The 16,604-nt window shown below is 36.6% G+C and overlaps 1 protein-coding gene across 14 annotated transcripts in view; it reads right to left on the bottom strand.

Moving 5' to 3' along the window:
• Window positions 1-16,604, bottom strand: part of LOC110597363 (serpin B6-like) — a 312,873-nt gene that overhangs the window by 159,854 nt on the left and 136,415 nt on the right. For 12 of the 14 annotated variants that reach the window (XM_078020459.1, XM_078020455.1, XM_078020452.1 and 9 more), the window contains 2 exons: window positions 7,547-7,588; window positions 5,913-6,027 (listed from right to left, as the gene is read on the bottom strand). The gene's annotated coding sequence lies outside the window, so the exon portion shown is untranslated. The remainder of the gene's footprint in view (window positions 1-5,912; window positions 6,028-7,546; window positions 7,589-16,604) is intronic. The other 2 variants (XM_078020454.1, XM_078020450.1) reach the window with 1 other exon arrangement.

Here is a 16,604-nt window from a genome sequence, read left to right on the forward strand (position 1 = left end):
ATCTTTTATTGATGCAAATATACTGAAGCCACATGAAATTCATTGTCTCAGTTTCTTAATTTTGTCTTCCTTCTCACCTGTCAAGAGATATATTTACATTATAAACAAGATTGATGTTTCCCCATGATCTAATTATAGCCTGAACTATGATCCAATGGTCCTCACTGACAATCTCTCAAGAGAGGTCCATTCCCTTGCTACCCAATATGTGGTCTAGGGAGCTGGAACATTGGAATCACCTTAAGTTGTATCAGAAAAGGTACAATCAAAAACTGCTGAATCTGAATGTATATTCTGGACATAGTCCCCAACTGATAACTCATTAAATGTTGAGACTCTTGGACTATACTGATTCATTTCCAAGTTCTCTACCTCAAAACTTAAAATAAACTCTTGGGGAGACACTAGATGTTATCAGATCAATGCACACAAGCATCTCAAAGATTCACCACTCAAGACAAGTGGAAAGTTTTCAGAAACAAAATACCATAGAAACATGAAGATCCACACAGTTTACTATGTTCTACCTCAGAATATTAACTTTTAAAAAATCCTTTTCATCACCAATTGTTTTCAAATTGACAGATATTTCTACCCCTATATCAATGATTACACTGTCCTTTATTTCTGAAATAATTTTGTCCTCTAATATGAAAAATTTCTTGTCTGCTTAAGAAAGTCTTCCTTGAATGTGTCTATCATTCTTTCTTAAAGTAGTGGTTCTTTTCTTCATGTTTCCTTATCACTTTATCTGTTTTCTACTGTACATGTATGACTTAAATTGTACATTATTTATTGCATGTAAATATCTCTTGATTGTGAACAGGAGACAATCAATCAGTCAATTTTCTCCAAAAAGATTTTATTGATGGATGCCATAATTATTCTGTGAGTTTCTAGTAAGTGCTAATGTAGATAATGGTGTTGGAGATGACTTTTCTAGAAATAATAGTGACCTGAGAGTTCAAGTATGAGTATAGCAGCTAGAGGGAAATAAAGAATGAGCAGATGGAAGGCAGTTACAAGATAGAATAGCATCTCTAAATGGGGTCTGTATTTGTCTAAAATATTGGGATTGGTGAGGAGGATGCCAGATAATTGGACAGACTGAGGAAAGGGATAAAGATAGTTGAACAGAACTCATCCTATCAAAGTTTTCTGCTCATGATGAAACCAATCAAAGTTATCAACTGAGATGGAGAATGAACTCCAGGAACTGTTTATGAGGATTGTGTTTATCATGTAGTTCCACATTTACACATCTTTCTATGTTAGGGGAAATCATGTAGGTATTTTATTTGGAACATTATGAGAGAAGGATAAATGAGACTCCTCAACCTGTAAGATAAGTACAGTGGTAAATCTTACTAGTTAAGCAGATGCTTAGCATCTGGGAATGGGATTCAGTTGTCACTGTGTAAACAAAAATCAAACAAGGAAAAAAGATACAAAATAAGAGGAAAAAAGAAGCAGAACACATAGGCTACTTGGGATATATCAAGTCACTACCCTGGGAAACGAATAATTGCTGCCTACAAAATAAAATGCCAATTCATTCTACTGGAACACAGTAGAATGAATCTGACATAGCTTTCCTATGTGTATATATGAATACATCATAGTGAATTTCAATGCCCTGTACACCTACAAGACTGGGTTTCCAATTAAAATATGGTATCTTCCATCCTTTTATAAATATATTCAGATAGATTCTACTGCCATGTGAAACTGAAAAGATTAAATAAAATGAAAATAATAGCAATATAAAAAGATATATAACAATATATTGTTTGATGTTCTAAAAGCAGTCCTGATCACACAAGTAATTATGGGCATCAAATAATCTTTGACTCAACATACAACACACTCAATGCAATTGCTCAATAGGCTGAGTGTCATATTGGAAATAAAATTGATTATTTTAAGAGATGAGATTTCAATATTTCCCAGATTGACATTGAACTCCTGGGATCTAGTAAAACATTTGTCTCAATCTAATTTGTAGCTGGGATTATAGTTTTGTACCACTGACCATTCCATTATATATAATTATTATATAATTATTTTTTTGCATCAGGGATATAACCACCCAGGGGCTCTTCACCACTGAGACACTGAGACATATGTCCAGTCTTTTTTTTGTTCTTATTAATTTGCTTTCTATTTAGCTTTGAGGGTGCTGTGGTGATAGGATTGTATTCTCTTTAGAGACAGAGTCTTGCTGAGTTGCTTAGGGCCTTGCTACATTGCTTGTAATTATCTGTTTTTAATCACTGGTACTAACATTGACACTCGTCTTTCTTATGCCAAATCTTCCCCTCAAATTTTGAAGAACCAGAGAAGAATTAGTAATGGGATAATTGCTACAGTATCATACATTTCATTATCCCTCTTTCTAGAGAATTTTTACTGCAATATTTACCGATTTGAGTGTCATTATATTCTTCTTCCTTACTACTTTATTTAGAAGGGAATGTCTTATTGTAGTGGTAGTCTATATGGGATTGGAAAAAAATAGTAGGAAGGACCTGACAGCCTGCAGCCATTATGCACATGCTCAGTTTATGACTCAAGAAGAAATAAAAAAAAATCAATTGTGCACAAACAGTGAACATATATTCTTATTGACTATATTAACTACTGTAATGGAAAAGACTCCTTTACTTTTTACCAAGATTTTCACAGAAGAAAAAAATACAATCAATCAACAAATATATAAAAATGTGTTCAACATCTCTGGCAATTAGAGAAATGCAAATCAAAGCTACACTAAGATTTCATCTCACTCCAGTCAGAATGGCAATCATCAAAAATAGAGACAGCAATAAATGTTGATGTGCATGTGAGGAAAAAGGTATACTCATGTATTGCTGGTGGGATTGCAAATTGGTACAACCTCTATGGAAAGCAGTACAGAGATTCCTCAGAAAACATGGAATAAAACCACCATTTGATCCAGCTATCCTACTCCTCAGTTTATACTCTAAGGATGTAAAATCAGCATATTATGGGAATGCAACCATGTCAATGTTTATAACAGCTCAATTCCCAATAGCTAAACTATGAAACAAACCTATGTGCCCTGCAATAGATGAATGGATAAAGAAAATGTGGTATGTATTTTCAATTAAATGTTACTAAGCTTTAAAGAAGAATAAAATTATGGCATTTGCCAGTAAATAGTAGAGTTGGAGAATATCATGCTAAGCAAAATAAACTAAATCCCCCAAAACCAAAGGTCAAATGTTCTCTCTAATATGCAGATGTTAATTCACAATAAAGTGGGGCACAGCACTAGAGAGGAATAAATTTTCTTTAGATTAGATAGAGGGTAGTAAAAGGAGGGAAGGGGATGTGAGGATAGAAAGGATAGTAGAATAAAGTAGATATTATTAATTTATATATATAATTATATGTATATATAATTTACATGGCCAATGTGATTCTACAACATGTACACTCAGAAAAATGAGAAATTATATCCCATCTTTGTATGATATGTCAAAGTGCATAAATGCATTATACTATTATCTATAACCAATTAAAACATTTTCACTTTTCTTTCTTTCATTGTTCTTTATTTTTTTCAGTGTGTCATATATATACATACGATAGATATATTATATATATAATATAATACATATATATATATTCCCATTTCTAGGCTTTTTTAATGAAAGAAGTCAATTTTTCTTACTCTGCATTTTGAGGGCTAGGATTTTCAATTAATAAATTTTGATTTAGTTTTGTATTGTCTATTTCACTTCTCTATTTTACACCCTTTCTCCTTTCATTGCTAACAGCCAAATTCTACCATACTCTTTAACTCTTCCTGGAAATTTTTATTTCTCTATATACTCTTTCATCCTCATAATCAACACATCCTATATCACCACTTCATTTGACCTAATCACCACATAAAATTGCAAACACTTTTCTATTTTCCTGACTCTACTTCTTTCCTCTTCATCAAATTATCCTTGAGAGATATTCACACTAAGACATGTAATGAGTCCAGTGGTGCATTTTGGATTTGAAACACATCTTAGATAATTGTTTCCTTTAAAAATATTTTTCTTATGCTCATAAAGACAATTTTGTGCAAAGATGAATGCCTATGTTGACATTGGTCTTTTTTGTATCTAACCTTCACTCTTCACTTCAAATTGGGGATACAAAAGACTCATAAATAGAAATATTTCAGAGGTTTTCATAGATGGCCACCATATCAAGTGTTTTTATACAAGCATTTCCAAGGAACTATTTAAATAAATTCAAGTAAAAATCTATGTCCCTGGTACATGATATTATTTCACAATTAGCTACCTTGTTTCTTGCCTTCCTCCTTTCCTCCATCCTTCTGGTTTTCAAAAAGAACTGCTACAATGGTGGTCTCCATCTGCCCATGACAAACCCTATGATTCCTAAGTTCCCAAAGGTGCTAAAAAAAAGTACCAGAATTTCATAGGATGTTCAATTCTGTATGTGGCTGTTGGAACATATATAAGTTTACAGATGATGAACCAAGGTACCTCTGCATGACCTGGGACTTATTTTCAATTTCATTGATTTCCACTCAGACCTTATGTCTTATCTTCTACTGGTTTTGGTATTAGTTTGTTTTTTTCTTTACTAATGTCTTGAGGTGGAGCGTAATCTTATTATTTATTTGGAAATCTTTCTTTTGTTTTTAATAGAGTCATATATATATATATATATTCTTTTTTAAAAGACATATATATGTCTTTTAAACATATATATATATAGATAGATAGATATAGTTATAGATATATAGATATATTATGTTGTGTCTTTGGATTTGTGTTTCTTTTTATTTATTTATGACAGCAAAATACATTACAGTTCTTATTACACATATACAGCTCAATTTTCATATCCCTGGGTGTATATAAAGTGTGTTGACACCAATTTGTGTCTTCATACATGTACTTTGGATAATGGTGTCACATCACATTCCAACATCCTTGACAATCCCCTCTCCCCTCCCTTTCCATCCCACCCCTATACCCTATCTAGAATTTATCTATTCCTACCTTTCTCCCCTCCATACCTCACTATGAATCAGCCTTCTTATATCAGAGAAAACATTCAGCATTTAGGTTTTTGGGGGAATTGACTAACTTCACTTAGAATTATATTCTCCAATGCCATCCACTTATCTGATAATGCCATGATTTTATTCTCTTTTATTGCTGAGTAAAATTACACTGTGTAATTGCCACATTTTTTTAAAAACATTCATCCACTGAAGGGCATCTAGGTTGGCTCCAGAGTTTAGCTATTTTGAATTGTGCTGCTATAATCATTGATGTGGCTGTGTCTCTGTAGAATTTGAAGTCCTTTGCGTTTAGACCAAGGAGAGGGATAGCTGGGTCAAATGGTGGTTTCATTCCCAGATTTCCATGGAATCTCTACAATGCTTTCCATAATGACATCTCCAATTTTCAGTCCCACCAGCAATGTATTAGTGTACCTTTCTCCCACATCCTCACCAACACTTATTGTTGTCTTCATAATAGCTGCCATTCTGACTAGAGTGAGATGATATCTTAAAGTAGTATTAATTTGCATTTCTCTGATTGCTAGAGATGATGAACATTTTTTATATATATATTTGTTGATTGATTGTATATCCTCTTCTGAGAATTGTCTGTTCAGGTCCTTGGCCCATTTATTGATTGGGTTATTTGTTTTCTTGGTGCTTTGCTTCTTGAGTTCTTTATGTACTCTAGAGATTAGTGCTCTATCTGATGTGTGAGGGATAAAGATTTGAAAACCCTGCTTATGAACAACATTTATAGGATTTACTAATTAGTTACATTTAAATGATATGTATCAATTTTTATTCTAAGTGTAGTTCATCCCTCACAGAAATACTTGGCTACATCTACCTTAATCAGAGGTGTGTTGTTCTCACTGTCACAGAGGTGAATGTTGCATTTCTTCTTTATTAGAAAAGCCACCACTTCTGCCTGGCCATAGGCACATGCGTAATGTAGAGGGGTCCTACAAAAGTTAGAAGATTGGTTAGGAGGTCATAGAGCTCCCACTTAAAACAGACAATTATTCATGCCATTGTGAACATTAGATAGCATTTAATTCCTCTCCCTTCAAAACAATTTCTTAGGAAGGAACACCAATATTTACTAGCTGTTATAACTAAATTAATGAAAGATCAGAACATTCTAGCTGCCTATTCCACTGACTTCTTTCCTTTCCCCAGTCCTCACTGCTGAGGATCAAACTGAAGGGCACTCAACACTGAGCCATTTCCAGAGCCCTTTTATTTTTCACTTTCTGCTAGGGTCTCACTAAGTTGTCCAGGCTCATCTTGAACTTGCAATCTTTATGTCTCACCTTCTCTCCCAAATCACTGGGATTATAAGAATGCACCATTGCTTCTGACACCAGTGAATCTTGTTTTTTGTTGTGTTTTGTTAATAATTTTTCAGATGTATTTTAAGGACTATGTATTTCAATGTTTAAAATGTTTCTTCATACATTTAAAAAAAAAACATCACATAATCCATGGTTCCATGGTGCCTTACCTTAAGTGAAAGATGATAAAACAATCAGCCAATGGCAGTTCTAGTCATATGAGTGAAATTTAAATAAATTTTAGTTATAATAAGTACTATAGATAAAGAGGGTTGAATAAGAAAACAGCAAAAGACAAAATTTAATGTAAAGTTTTTCTTGTTTTTTTTTTCAAGAATCGTAAAGACAAAGGAAATGTATGATTTCAAATGAATTAGTATGTTTCACTTTGTTCAGGATTTAGATTTGTAGCACGTAAGTAAATTGGATATACCCAATACTTTATATCAGTATTAATGTGATCTTAACTTTTCAAATGGGCAGTTTACAAATTCTTATCTCCAGAAGTGCTTTTGTTTGAAAAGCAGGAGGAAATGCTTCACTTCAAATTGAGTTCTATTCCTTCAGTTTTAAATCTCCAGTCAGGGAAACACGAAGGAGGACCTGAGAAATAATAAAATATGTTGACTAAATAATAGGTATTCAGGATATGAATGGTGAGTTAATAAAATGAAAGAACAGATAAAGTATACTTGGGGAGTTCAGTGCATGGTGTTTTTTTCTTTATTTGTCTGTTCGTTCTCTACTGGGAATTGAATCCAGGGGCACTTAAACACTGATCCACAGCCACAGCGATTTTTATTCTTTATTTTGAGCTAGTTTATTTTGAGACATCTCCCTTAGTTGCTAAGGGCCTCTCTAAACTTGTGATCCTTCTGCCTCAGCCTCACATGTTGTTGGGATTACAGATTTACACTAAGGCACCTGGAGGGACGTTCAGCATTTTTAAATAAAAGTTTTGTAAATTAAAATAATACTTTCACAGTAGTAATACTCTTTTATATTTGCTTTCTTTTACATTATAAGAATGTAACTAAAACAAAATGATAACTACAATTGCATTTGAAATAAACCTGTATGAAATGAAACATACATGTGTAAGAGATATATAGATAGTAACATCTATAAGCACGGATGAAAAGATTACCTTCTCTTCTGAAGAAGCTAAAAGTCCGCTGAAGACATAAATCTACAGAAACACACACGTACGCAGAAGTTAGTAGAAAGTGAAAAATTTTATCAGCACAAGATTCATCTCCCTGCTCCTCCCAGAGATTATTTTATTAATAAGAAATTCTCACTAAAACTTTTACACATATTCATTGTAGAAATAACAGGTAAGAAAAAAAAAGTACAAGTCAATGTGGAATTTTACTAAAATTAACCATATGGAAGGTTAAAAAAAAAAAAAGCAGAACACAGAAAACGTCAAAATACTGCACCAATACAGAGCATGTTAACTGCTGTCAATGAAACTAAGGTAGAAACAAACAGAAAGATAAGGAAGAATGACCAAATATTCAAAATAAAATATTAAATGAAAGACAAAACGAATTTTTTTTCTTAATTGCTCGAAACATTACTTTTAATTTGAATGCTGTAAATAGTAAATTTTGCTACATTTTGTACATATTTGTGCCAAACAGGAAACCACAATCTATTTGTGTATATGTACAATAAAGCTTCATTTTCACTTGATATTCAAACAGACTTCTTCCCAGGTCAAAATACATCTATATCTTTGTCATCTTTAATAGTCACATAATATTCCATTCTAGGAATGCACTGCATTTTCTTCCTACAATCAATTCTATGAGTCTTTTCTAAAACATTGCTATTTTAAGCCATTCTCAGAAAGACAATCTGTATGCATCTTTTAGTATACCCTAAAGATATTTAGTATAAAGAATTTGTGTACAGAAATATGCATTATTAAAATGAACATACAATAGTTTGAGAAGTCATAAGCAACTCAGCACTTAAACAGCAGCGTAAATACCACTACTCTCTATCTCACAAGTTTTGTAGCTAGAAACTATATTTAATTTATCATTAAACTTAAATTTCCTTCTCTAACCAGGGATACAAAGTACTTTTTCCTATATCCACAGGTCACTTTTGCATCTAAAAATAAAGGACTTTTCCTAATTTAAATTAGAGTTCAAGGGCTCTAGGATACAGTTTTGAGGCAGAGCACTCAAGTAGCAAGCTCAAGGCAATGGGCTCAATTCCCCGGAACAAAATTAAAAACTAAAAGAGAAAAAGAACAAAAGGAAGACTTCTTCTTCAGTTCATTCTTTCCTAAGGACTTTGCCCACATAAAATGTATACAGAAGGATTTGTGTTTTCCTCTAACATTTTTCTCATTTTGTATTATTTAAAATTAATAATCCATATTGTACCCGGGAATTATAAGGCTGCTGAATTATAAGGCTCCAGAGTAGACAAAATGTAAACATAAGTATACATCCATAAAGTAGTGTATACTATGAGTGACATTTTTATGATATTTTTGAGTTACATTTCCTACTTGAAATATATATATATATATATATATATATATATATCATTTTTTTCTAATTTTTATTGAATCTTCTTAGTGAGACATAGTATTAGGGTTAGGGTTAGGGTTAGGGTGGCATAGGCACGATCTGAATGAGGACACAGATTACCCGCCTCCAGCCTCAGGCAGAGCTCCTTCTCACTGACCTTTCCACCTCTTCCCTGGCCCTTTACCCTAGGAGGCTAGCCCAGAATGCAAGTCCTGCCTAAGGTAGGACCCAGGGACAGAGGAGTGGACCTGGCACATCTCCTAGCCCAGACTCTTCCACGATGGGGGATGCCCCCAGCGTGTCAGGATATGCGATTCCGCCCTCTGCTAGCCCTTCGTGAGGCTCTTCAGGACCCTTGCTTAGGTCCAGGAGCCAACCCTCGCCCTGTCCCCTTGGTGAACAATTCTGCAGTGCTTGCTCCCCAGCCTCCTGAGGGGATATGTTAGCACCCAGGAAACTGGCTAAATTGTGTTTCCATGTGGCTGCTCATTAAGAGGGCCTGGGCGTCACACTGCATAGGTACCATAGGTACTAGGTGCTGATGAGTCCCTGGGAGTGTGAAAGCCAAACAGCCCAGTGAAAGAAGACCTGGCCACCCTTCTGCTCTGTCCTCCAGGGAATGGCCAGGATGGTGCAGGCTTCTTCCCCATGGGCCCTGCCTCCCCCAGTAGGCCCCTTGCCTCTGGGGCTGCGGGCCTCCAGACTCTATTACCTGTTCTTCTGATCTCTGTCATTGACATGACAGCTCCCTAGAACAAGGAGACGCCTCACCTCATCCAAGTCGCTATCCCTGGAAGCTTTGTGTTGTCTGCCTGTGGGGTTGTACCCAACCACCTTTGCTCCTATTCGGATTGCGCCCAGGGTCTCCAGGACACTGTTGAACCTTGTCACCCGGTGGGGGTGTAGGTCAGAGGTCACCTACTGTGTGCCTGTCGGATTGGGAGAGGCAAGTCCTCCATAGAGCAAGACCCAGGGACAGAAGGATGGACCTAGCACAGGCTTAGACCTACTTGAAAATGCTCTCAACTAATGAGTAAAGCCTATGAGAAGTATAAATTAAATAAAATAAAATAAAAGTAAGGCGCGCTCTTGTGCCCTGTGCCGCTTCTCAGTCTTCCCTGCTGAGGTCCTGGCGGGCTCCACTCAGGGCGACAACCTGGCAAAAATAGACATTGCTTGCAGGTGCATGGGAATTCCACGGGATCTGTCTAATCTGCAGCACTGACTGAGCTCCTGCAATACCCACGTGGTGAGCTCCAACCAGTTCTAGGCTCTTCTGCCCACTTAGAACGTGTAGGTGTGGGACACCAGGTCCCAGAGGCAAGGGCGCTGGAAGAGGAAGTAGAGCCTGGCGCGCCTCTGGGACCCAGTAGATAACTGTAGAAGGAGAGCTAGCCCTGCCTTCACCAAGCACAACTTGCAGCTCAGCACTGGTGGAGTGGATGAAGATTAAGCCTCCTGGTTCCAGATCAAAAATCACTAACCTGGCGGGCTGGAGCACCAGCAGTTCTGGAGGCACAGACAGGAGGATCTCGAATTCAAAGCCAGTTTCAGCAAGTTGCCGAACTACTTAGCAACTCAGAGAGACCCAGTCTTGAACAAAATATTTTTAAAAGAGGTTGGAAATGTGTCTCAGTGGTTAAGCACCCTGGGTTCAACCCCCAGTAACAAAAATAAAATAATAAAATAAATCAAAACTTTTTTTAAAAAAATAGTGAGCTTAGGGCAGAGAAGACCTTTCCAACTCCTGCAAGGCCAGACCAGCGCTGCCTGTGCTCAGCAGCACCAAGGGTGTTCTACTGCACTCCACAGTCTTGCCTTGCTGCCCAGGGGACACTAGGCCCCAGAACCCGTCTCTGAGAGTGCTGTTGGTGCCTCTCTTTCTTAGGGCTATGTTCCTGCCACGTACTCTTTCTGGGTCCCAGCGCTCTATCAGCTTAGGGGGCCCAGTATTGCAGCTGGAGCCTCCTTGTCACAGGTCTGCTCAAGGTCAGGATTGTACACCACAGGCCAAGAAAGGAGCTTTGCAGCCCAGCTGTCCCTCCACCCCAGGGGATAGCCCTTCTCAAGCAGAGGTCCCTTCTCCCTTTGTAGCCACCTTCCTAACTGAGGGGCAAAGGCACTGGGGTGAGGTTCCAAGGGGAAGGCACAGAATCATACCTTGGTTAAAACTGAGTTCAAACTAGGCTGAAATTTATAATGTAAAGCTTATTAGTCTTTTTTTTTTATTATTATTTACTTACCTACTTACTATTAACAATTGAAACCAGGGACAATTTAGAACTGACCTACATCCCCAGTCTGACCTTCAACTTGTGATCCTATTGTCTCAGCCTTCTGACTTGCTAGGATTACAGGTGTACACACATCCTGGAATATGGCCTCATCAGTATCTTCTCCTTCTTTTCCCCTTCTTCTTTCTTCCTCCCTCCCTCGCCTCTTTCCTCTTTTCACTTCTGCTAGCTGTTTTCTTTCATTTTTCTTTGTACTACATATTGCATCTGAACAATATCCATAATCTTTTTTAGTTTTCATTTGGAGAAATGATCTCACTAAATCATTGAGGTGGTGTCAAACTTGCTATCCTCCTGCCTCAGCCTTAATGAGATTTGCTAGGAGTAGAGGAGTGCGCCAAATGGTCTGATTTTTTCATTTTTAAAAACATCATCCTAGTCTTAATTTTTCATGATTGATGACATCTTCATTTTATAGTTTCTTATTTATATAAAGCATTTTAAACAATTTACTTTGATAAACTATTTTAAAAAGATACTGTATATTTGACAATTATTTATAAATTTGATGTTCTATAATAAATGTATACTTGAAGTGCTCTAGCTACCTAATTTCTTTTTTTCATAATTTTATTGGTGCATTACAATTTTACATTCTAGTAGGTGTAATTTTTCCACTGTTAAAATATACTGCTGCTGTTCATGTTTTTGACAAAAATTCTCTCCAATCAATTTTTTATAATATGTGATTCTTACCATTCCCATGTCTATCTACTCTATGTTTTGCTCTTTGGTATGCATTACAAGGTAAATGACAAACATTCTTCTTTAGAACACTTTCATAGATACTCTGCTAAAATTGATATCAATAATGAGTTGCATAAAGATTTCCTAGCCCTTCTCTAAGAAGGCACCCAAGTTGCCTGTTTTAAAATCAGTGAGTCTTAAAAATTAGACAACTAAATTCATATTGAAGCTGAAGTTTTTCTAAAGAGAGCCTCACCCGTATTCTTCAGATAAAGCTGAACTAATGTGTTCATGTGGTTACTCACACTGTAAAACCAGGATGCAAGAAAGAAGCATATCCACTATCCGCTGATAGTATACTCATGGATGTACATATGTGTACAAGGAAATAACCTCAGTGTACTTAATAATTTTTTCCTTCCCCACCCAAAATAGTACATTTGAAAAAAATGTAAACAAATTTTTATAAGCACAACTGCTTTCTACAGCATTAAAGATTCAAAATTTCCTGTTGACAGACTGTTTTAGTGTTAAGATACTTAGGTGATAAGTATTTAACTTATATCATGCTGAGTTTGACTACTGTAGTTGCTTCATTTAGGTCTATGAGAGTTTAAAAAATGTGCAACTACCTTTTGATAATTCACAGAAAATCTATTTTAATAAAATGACAAAGTAGTAAGATACTGTTTCTATATTTGACTTTTACATTACAGCACACACACATCAGTCAGAGTATACAACATTTCCACCTAAGAAAGAAGTAAACAAAGGACACCAAGAAAGAAAAGACATTAACAAAAAGCATGCAGTGCTTAGGAACTCTTCTGAGTTTGAATCAGATAAACTATTGTGAGGCTGCACAAAGACATAAAAAAGCTGTGGGAAAACATTAGAGTCAATTACAGAGAACAGGTGGCCAGAACAAATCCAGGGACATTGGCTTTTAGACTAATAAAAGTCTTAATTAAAAAAAAATAGGTTGCAGTTGGACAAGGGGGAAATTAGGTTGAAGATGGGAAACTGCCCTCTGATAGAATGAAGGGAAGAATCCCAGAGATCCACAGAAAGACAGCCTCTTCTAAAGTTAACAAACAGTAGAAGAGGGCCTTGGTTTATGCCTGAGATGTCAAGGGAGGACAGATGAACTATGAAAACTACCTGCAGATTCAGTGCCTCCCCAGGAGCTACCTCCAACTGGGGTCTTTTTCTAGGCTTTTCTTCATGAAAAAATCAAAAGCCCAGCCTTTTTATTTTATATCTCAAATACCCAACTGTGAAATTAATTCAGTATGTCACCAAAAAGAGTCAAGCTGAGTCTAGGAGAGAAGGTCAGACACAAATCTTGTGAGAGCACTGAGCAGCTGGAGGGAAGATCTTGTGGTCTACCTCAGAGATAGAAGCCAAGGATACTTTTTAAAATTTATGTGGAGTTTGGAGCTATGTGACAATGAGTTCCAGGGTTGGATGTGGTAGAAAACTTACTACATGCAGCTCCACACAGATGAGACATATTCTCCATCCTGAATACAGTACCATGCTCAGAGGCATTTGGAAATGTTGCCTACACTTCCACCAAGAAGGTCCCAAGCAATTCCCTGCATAGTCCATTAGAGCCCTAAGGGAAAGCTCCATTCCAAAAGATTCCATGGCAGGAATGTCTGTGTGAGAGACCAGAAACCCCTGCATGGCTCATAGCTCAAGACACCATAGCCACATCCCTTCACAGTCATGGTGTTTCCCATCACAGAGTCTGGGCTCAAGAAAGAGACTGACAGGAATGTGCCCCAAACTAGTTAACAGGAGGTTCAGGAGGTTTGGTCTGGCTGTTGGACAGTCTTTAGAGTCAAATGCAGTGGACAGAACTGCCCATTTCAAATAGATACTCTGCGACTTATGGCAGTGTGAGAAACCAGCTGTGTGTTCTCAAAAGGCAGAAGGATCCTGGAGCAAAGGGGTATGGTCTGATGGAAAGCTTGTTGCCAATAGCTCCCCCAACCAAGCTCAAGTTCTGCAGGCAGACTACTTCTGCCATGCTCAGAGACACTAGAAAGAAACCCCATGGAACCTGAAATTTTGCACACCCCTAAATTCACTGACTGAAGGACTCAAGAAGTAAGGTCTATACTATGGCCTGGCCTCCAGTGTTCACAGCTTAGAGGGATTATCAGGTAGCTCTTGTTAGAAACAGACCACATCTGTGGGTACAAAAGCAAATAGTGAGCACAACTATACCTACACAGCTGTCAACTTTCCCTCAGCACACTCTTGGGGCCAAGAAGGAGAGGAACTCAGCATACACACCACTCCCAGGCTTGGCCTGTTTGGGCTGCAACTGAGAAGGAACAGCTGAATATAGTTCCTTCCAAGAAACCTCCCAAAGCTACTGGATTCTAAATCTAGAATTACTGGATGGAAGTGTGTTCCATTTAATTGCATCAGCAAGGAAAAATCTCAAATAATTCTTGTTGTTGCTCTTGGTCTTTGGTCACTTACTGTACATGGGTTCCCCTCACTATTTGTCTCTTATGTTCCTTCTAATAGTGGGATCTTTTGGTTTCTTTATTTTTTCTCTTTAGAATCATACCCTAATGAAGCCCCATCCTTTCTAATTTTTTTCTTTTCTCCCCATTGATTCTTCTGCCCCTGTTCCTTGCCAGCACTTTACTTTTTCTTCTACCTCTTCCTTTACATGTTGTTATGTTTACTGTCATTAAAATTAATTTTTTTCAGCCAGGTGCATATTGTTATTTCCTACTTCTCCAATTTTATTAATGGAGTCATTATTAGTTGACATACATTTTGTATCTGTGTTGTTACTGTTACTGGTTATTCTTTCCTCTTATAGGATTCTGGTAAGTGAACCTAACACTTTAGTCCTGTTCAGTTGGGGCTTTAACACTGAGATATATCTGTGGCCAGGTCACATCTCAAAGAGAAAATTGTTCACTAAAATGATCCACATATAATAGTAGAATAGAAATGTATCCAACTTTATTCACAGACCTCAGAATAGTAACAAAGACAACATGAGAAAACAATACAATACCTCTAAAATTTCACAACTCCCCAATAACTGAATCCATATATTCATATCCTAATACTCACTGAAGAAGCTGGACAAAAATTGTTCAATAATATTTACTCATTATCTACACATAAATAAAATGAGCTGAGCAGGTTTTCCTTTTCATGTCCTAACAGCAAATGTAGAATGTTTAATAAGCACTGGATTTTAATTTTTTATATTTTATTTATATATTATAGCAGAATGCATTACAGTTCTTATTATATAGAGAGAGCACAATTTTTCATATCTCTGATTGTATACAAAGTATATTCACACCAAGTTGTGTCTTCATACCTGTACTCTGGATAATAATGATCATCACATTTCACCATCATTAATTATCCTATGCCCCAGCCCTTCCCACTCAACCTCTCTGCCAGATCTGTCTGTTCCTCACATTCTCCCTCTCCCTATCCCACTATGAATCAGCCTCCTTATATCAAAGAAAACATTTGGCATTTGTTTTTTTGTGACTGGCTTACTTCACTTAGCATTCTCTTCTCTAACTCCATTCATTTACCTGAAAATGTCATCATTTTATTCCCTTTTATTGCTGAATAATATTCCATTGTGTAAATATGCAACATTTTTAATCCATTCATCTATTGAAGGGTATATAGGTTGGTTCCACAATTTAGCTACTGTGAATGGTGCTGCGATATACATTGATGTGGCTATCCCTGTAGTATGCTCTTTTTAAGTCCTTTGGGTATAGACCAATAAAAGGGACATCGGGGTCAAATAGAGATTCCACTCCCAATTTTCCAACATATCTCTATACTGCTTCCTGTATTGGCTGCACCAATTTTCAGTTCAACCAGCAGTGTATGAGTGTACCTTTTCCCCACATCATTGGCAACATTTATTTTTGTTTGTCTTCATAATAGCTGCCATTCTGACTGAAGTGAGATGAAATCTTAGAGTGAATTTGATTTGCATTTCTCTAATTGGTAGAGATGATGAACATTTTTTTCATGTATTTGTTGATTGATTTTCCATCAACCTCTGAGAACTGTCTCTTCAGGTCCTTGTCCCATTTATTTATTGGGTTATTATTTGTGTGTGTGTGTGTGTGTGTGTGTGTGTGCACGCGCTTAGCTTTTGACTTCTTCATATACCTATGTAAAGATTAGTGCTCTATCTGATGTGTGATGGATAAAGATTTTCTCCCAAGATGTAGGCTCTCTATTCACATCACAGATTGTTTCTTTTGTTGAGAAGAAACTTTTTAGTTTGATTCCATCCCATTTATTGATGCTTGATTTTAATTCTTGCACCACAAAAGTTTTATTAAGGAAGTTGGGGCCTAATCACACATAATAAATTCTAGGGTCTATTTTTTCTTTTATTATACACGGGTTCTCTGAATGTATTCCTAATTTCTTGATCCATTTTGAGATGAATTTTGTTCATGGTGAGAGATAGGGGTTTAATTTCATTTTGTTGCATATGGATAAACAGGTTTCCCAGCTCCATTTGTTGAAGAGGCTCTCTTTTCTCCAATGCATATTTTTTGGCACCTTTGTTTAATATAAGATAATTGTTTTTGTGGGTTAGTTTCTGTGTCCTCTATTCTATACCATTGTCCTCTATTCTGTACCA

This window comes from Ictidomys tridecemlineatus, chromosome 8, assembly GCF_052094955.1.
Source record: "Ictidomys tridecemlineatus isolate mIctTri1 chromosome 8, mIctTri1.hap1, whole genome shotgun sequence".
NCBI lineage: Eukaryota > Metazoa > Chordata > Mammalia > Rodentia > Sciuridae > Ictidomys > Ictidomys tridecemlineatus.